Genomic DNA, 5,137 nt, shown 5'->3' on the forward strand with positions numbered 1-5,137 from the left:
AACAACCCAGAAATAGGTTAAATTACAACTCAATGGGTTGGGTTCGTCCCTTTTTGACCCAACTCTGGGCTGAATACCTCAGCATTTTTTTTAAGCGTAAAAGAAATTCGACAACTGAATATGAGAATCTAAATAATGAGATTAATCTTGCCTTTGATCAGAGTTTAATTTAAGATTTGAATTCAGGTTTGTTCATATTTAAGTTTTTCTATATTTGACCCGGCTATGCGTACGTTCTAAAATGCTATAGGTTTTTTAAATGCATGGTTGGGTAAAATATGGACAAAACCCTGTTGGGTTAAATTAATCTAAAAAAGTCAATATTTGACCCAACCCTATAACAGTAGGTTAATGCAAATCCAATGGTTTGATTTGTCCATACACTGTAACAAATTTCTGTAGTTTTCACAGCATTATTACTGTAAAATGAGCAAATGCTTACTGTAGAACTTGTATACAGCATGTTGCTGTAGATCTGCAAAGCATCATGGTCTTTTTTCAACGGCAGGTAAATTCTACAGTAAAAATATTTTTCCTGTGAATCACAATACAGCAATTTCTAAAGGATTTTTTTCTTCAGCCAAGGAAAGCTACGAGATTCCACACTTTCATCTGAATTTTTACTTCAGAAAGGTAAATTTGCTAATTTAATTCCAAAGTTTACTCTTGTAAAGTCTGTTTGTTCAACTTTAAGAGTGCACTGAGAGAGAATGAGCAGCACACTTCACCGTCTTGTGTGTGCATTTTGTAATTTTATTACCACAAATATATATTTCTGCATGATTTCGATATATTTTCTAGTTTGGCAACATTTTATAACGTCATTAGTTTAGAGAAGGATAATAATTTAATAATAATAGTAATTGGCCGTGTCTCAATGCTTGTTTCAGAATATTAACAATTATAAAGTTGACTGTTATTCTTAGTTAATAGTAAATTGTTTAATATGCTTATGACTTGCGAATCTAATGGTCAGTTAACTTAAATAAACCAGGGTTGATGACGTATGCGAGTGCGACCTCCGCAGGCTGAAACCAGTCTCTCGAGCTGAAAGAAAACGCAGCTGAGGAGATATGAGGTAAGACTTATCCAGTCTTTAATTTAATTATAGCGTTAGCATTGTGAACCAAAATTAATTTAAAAGTGTGTATTTTTGTATTTATTGGCGCGATATTCGTTTAAATCTCACGTTGTTTTCTCTTGCTCGCTTACGTTGCTGCCTGAGGAAACGGAGCGGGCCGATTCGAAAGAAAGCATAACACACATTTTTCATAATTTCACGATTTTTTTACCGTCTCTTGGTCACAAAGTGTAGTTTTAGGACTAGTTCAGTCGAGAATGTATATGTATTATATTTAAATCTGCAGTCGATTGGTGAAGATAGCGCCTGTTTGAACGTTTGCTTAGTGAGATTCGGTACGAATGAGAACCAAAGCATGAGCGGACATCAGTGTTCACTCGCCCCGCTGACCACCGCCCTCTCTGGGCTACATGTCTGATAGATATTCCCTGGCTCTCATGTTGGCCTTGTTTGTTTTTGATGGTCAAAATGAGATCAAATCAGCAGTATTTGGTGTCATGATGAAACTATTAATCGTTTTCTTATTCATATTTAGTGTCTTTTGTGTTTGTTATTGTTTTGGCGCGAGGTGAAAGTTAATAAAACTATAATATTATAATGTTACTATGCTTTCCCATTTCATCTTAACGCGATACGAGCACTCGATTATTATTACACTTTGTTCTTGTCAGTACTATATAAAACGTTTTTTTTTTTATAAGTGTCAGAGAGTTGTTTTTGCATGCTGCTTATAAATATACCAGTGGCGATATCTCATAACATGTTTTAATAGTCACGTCACGATAAAGTAAATGATCAATGTCCACATTTAAAAGCTGCGGTGCTTACCTGCAGTTCCACGGTGTTTTCGCGTTCTGATAAGAGATATTGCTTCAGAAAAAAATAGTTTACATTCCTCTTTCCAAGTGTTAATCGTCCACACGATGTGACAAGACATAACTCCCATTAAAGGTGCAGTGTGTAATTTTTAGGAGGATCTCTTGACAGAAATGCAAAATAATATACAAAGTTATATACTAGTTATTTTTGTACAGTATTGACACACTTTTACTCTTATGAATATTGTACTTGTGATTTCTAAATGTTATTTTTTGTGTTTGTTTATTTTGTGTTACAGGAAACTTCCACCTACAGTAAGCAGATGCTGAGGCCCAGATTTCCATGCTAAGCACTTCAAGGCTCATCATGCTCGGTATGATCCCAGCACTCAACATAATAGATGGCAATTTTAGGGGTTACTTCATCTATAAAGCGTATTTGTATCAAGTCACTGTGTGAACAAAGTTTTATGTCATCTTGCACGTATATTCCAAAAATTTTCTAGTGGTTATTGATCTAATAGGAAAGAAAGAGGTAGTTATGTAGGGCTAGTGTTTTCAATTAATTTTGCTTATGTTAAATAGTAAACCATATCAGATTGAATACTGTGCAATGTCAACTTTTATTTAATATTTTTTAGGAGAGTCCAATCTGAGGGCAAAAAATTGATGCTTTCCATCGAGTGCAGAGTTCTCCTCCAATTGAGTGACGGTTGTGATTTCACTTCTGCTCTAGCCTTTTTGCGTCATACTATGTATGAGGCAGCCACTACATTGGAATTTATCCAGAGGTAAGCACTTATTTGTTTTTTTATATAGTTTTGACTAAGAGGCTGTTTACACTTGGCATTAACATGTGTTTTCGTCGATCGGATCACAAGTGGACGACGTTAATGCCAGGTGTAAACGGTGTTCAAAACGTTTTGAGCTCGTCCACTTTTGACCACTTTCAACCACATCCAGAGGTGGTCGAAACCACTTTCGATCGGATCGCTTTGGAGTTGCGGAACGCACATGTGGTTGAACAGCCACACGCGACCGCCTTCTCTCCGCCCATTTATCTAATCTGAGGTATTAAACACAAGTTTTACGTCTTTTTTGACTTCTGGCGTGAACATACGGTGAACGGCGCTATTTTTAGCCTTTTTATTGATAAAACTAAGCGGCTGATCTCCGTAGTTTCGTTTTGAAAGCGTCTGAAAGTTGCGCGATCCTATTTCATCAATTGCGCTGAAAATTCAAAGAAAGCTCTTACATACTCATGTACAAAACACTGTGCAGCATGTTTACTTGCTAAACAAGCAGTGCACTTCGAGTTTGCGTCCATATAAACTCATATTTACTCCCGCTCGGGTTTGAATGACAGCAGAGAGACTCGCCCACCGTCTCACAGACCACCCCCTCATAGTTTTCAGGAGAGAAGCGGTCAAAAGTGGACAAAAGAGACGGATTTAAATACCAGGTGTAAATGTAATGTGTCTCTCTCGTCCACTTGTGATCCGATCGATGAAAACACATCTAAATACCAAGTGTAAACAGCCCCTAAGAATGGGAACAAATATTTGAGTACTCATTCTTTAACCAACTACCCGATTAGTAAAATACTTCTTAAAGTGTTTATTTTTGTTTAAATCAACTGTTGTGCTATTGTTAAACATCAAATGTTTAATTTAACTCACCATGCAAATGGTAGAAAAGCAGCACAGCTAGTCTAATACAGTGGCAGCCGGTGACTTCTTTTTTTGAGGGCGTTTGTCACAACATGTACTGTATGTAGCCCATCATGTGTGTGGTTCGTCATTTCAAAATATGTGTTTGGCGCGTCGAGTGAAACAATACTTTTCCATTCACAAATTAACAAATATTTACCATAAATTTCACTGTTGTATCACTAACTGTAAACTGTAAACTCCACAAACCACCAACAGAGCATATAAAAAATTTAAATTGTTTATTTAAAAGTAAATCACTGCGATGTAAACTTTTATGTATATGTCATCAACCCATCTGTCTTGCTTTTACATTAATAGTCAATTTCTTTCATTACAGGGTAGAGTCCAGCCCAGGAAGTCAACTAGTTCATGTCCAGATTTAAAAGAATAATATTTCTGAAAAAAAGGTCTTGGAGAAAAACAATATTCAGGTTTGAAATCCTGCTGTAAATGTAAATCATTTAACTTTTATGCATTTGTAATTTACCAGAAACTTTTTAATAAATATTGATTGTTTTGTGTGTTCAGAAAAAATGTGTTTTTGTATGTTCAGAAAAGTGTTGAAATTAAATGAAACATTCACAGAAAAATGTTAACATATTTAAAAAAATGTATATGTTCAGAGAAGTTTTGAGATGTTCACAGAAAAAATGAAAAAACAAAAAATGTATGCTATGCTATTTTTAATTTATGAATTTTTGTAATTTAAAGTGATAAAATAAATGGCATTTTTGTGACAAACAGTGTCTTCATTTTACAGTACACAAAATAAATGCAGTAATCCCTATTACAGTAGTAGTTATGAAATACAGTACTGTGATTATTACTTTAAAAGAGTTTACAGTAATTTTAATTTTACTGCAATTACATTTACAGTAAGAATACTGTGAAATGAAATACAGCAACTTACTAGCTAATTGCTGCCAGCAAGTTACTGTATTTTTCACAGGATTCTTTTTACAGTGTATTTGATCAAACAATGGGTTAAATCAACCAAGCGTGTAACATATTTTGTCCAATTATTTGTCCAGTCATTATACAGTTAGCTATCCCTTAAATTTTTACACTTACCTCTACTTAACACATTTTGTAAATGCATTACACTGATAAACAAGCCTGATCTCACAAGAATGTATACATATTTTATGAGTTGGCACAATAACAATATTTTTTTTTTTAAATATGGTTTCTTAAATGGAGCATGAAAGTATTTCGGTAACAGTACTGAAAGTATTAGGATTGAGTTTGAAGACACGAAAAATCTAGTGATTTACCAATTTTTATTTTAAAATGAACTAATAACATCAAATAAATAATATAGCTACTGTAACAGGAAAAAACATTAAAGGTCCCGTTCATTCTGTGTTTTTGAAGCTTTGATTGTGTTTACAGTGGGCAATATAAAATGTGTTCATGTTTCACATGTTGTGTTTTTCACACAATTTGTATACCGCTGTTTTTTTACTGTCCTCAAAACAGGCTGATGTCTTCCTTGTTCTATGAAGTCCCTCCTTCAGAAATACATA

The 5,137-nt window shown here is 34.4% G+C and overlaps 1 long non-coding RNA gene across 2 annotated transcripts; it reads left to right on the forward strand.

Moving 5' to 3' along the window:
- The first annotated feature begins 372 nt into the window (after positions 1-372).
- Positions 373-4,250, forward strand: LOC129433587 (uncharacterized). Of its 2 annotated transcripts, XR_012357763.1 has the most exons (5): positions 373-633; positions 995-1,078; positions 2,199-2,273; positions 2,541-2,690; positions 3,949-4,250. It is a non-coding gene; the product is annotated as an uncharacterized lncRNA (long non-coding RNA). The 2 variants fall into 2 exon arrangements; XR_012357761.1 differs by having other exon boundaries at positions 373-1,078; positions 3,949-4,249.
- The last annotated feature ends 887 nt before the right edge of the window (positions 4,251-5,137 follow it).

Source organism: Misgurnus anguillicaudatus, chromosome 1, assembly GCF_027580225.2.
Source record: "Misgurnus anguillicaudatus chromosome 1, ASM2758022v2, whole genome shotgun sequence".
Classification (NCBI taxonomy): domain Eukaryota; kingdom Metazoa; phylum Chordata; class Actinopteri; order Cypriniformes; family Cobitidae; genus Misgurnus; species Misgurnus anguillicaudatus.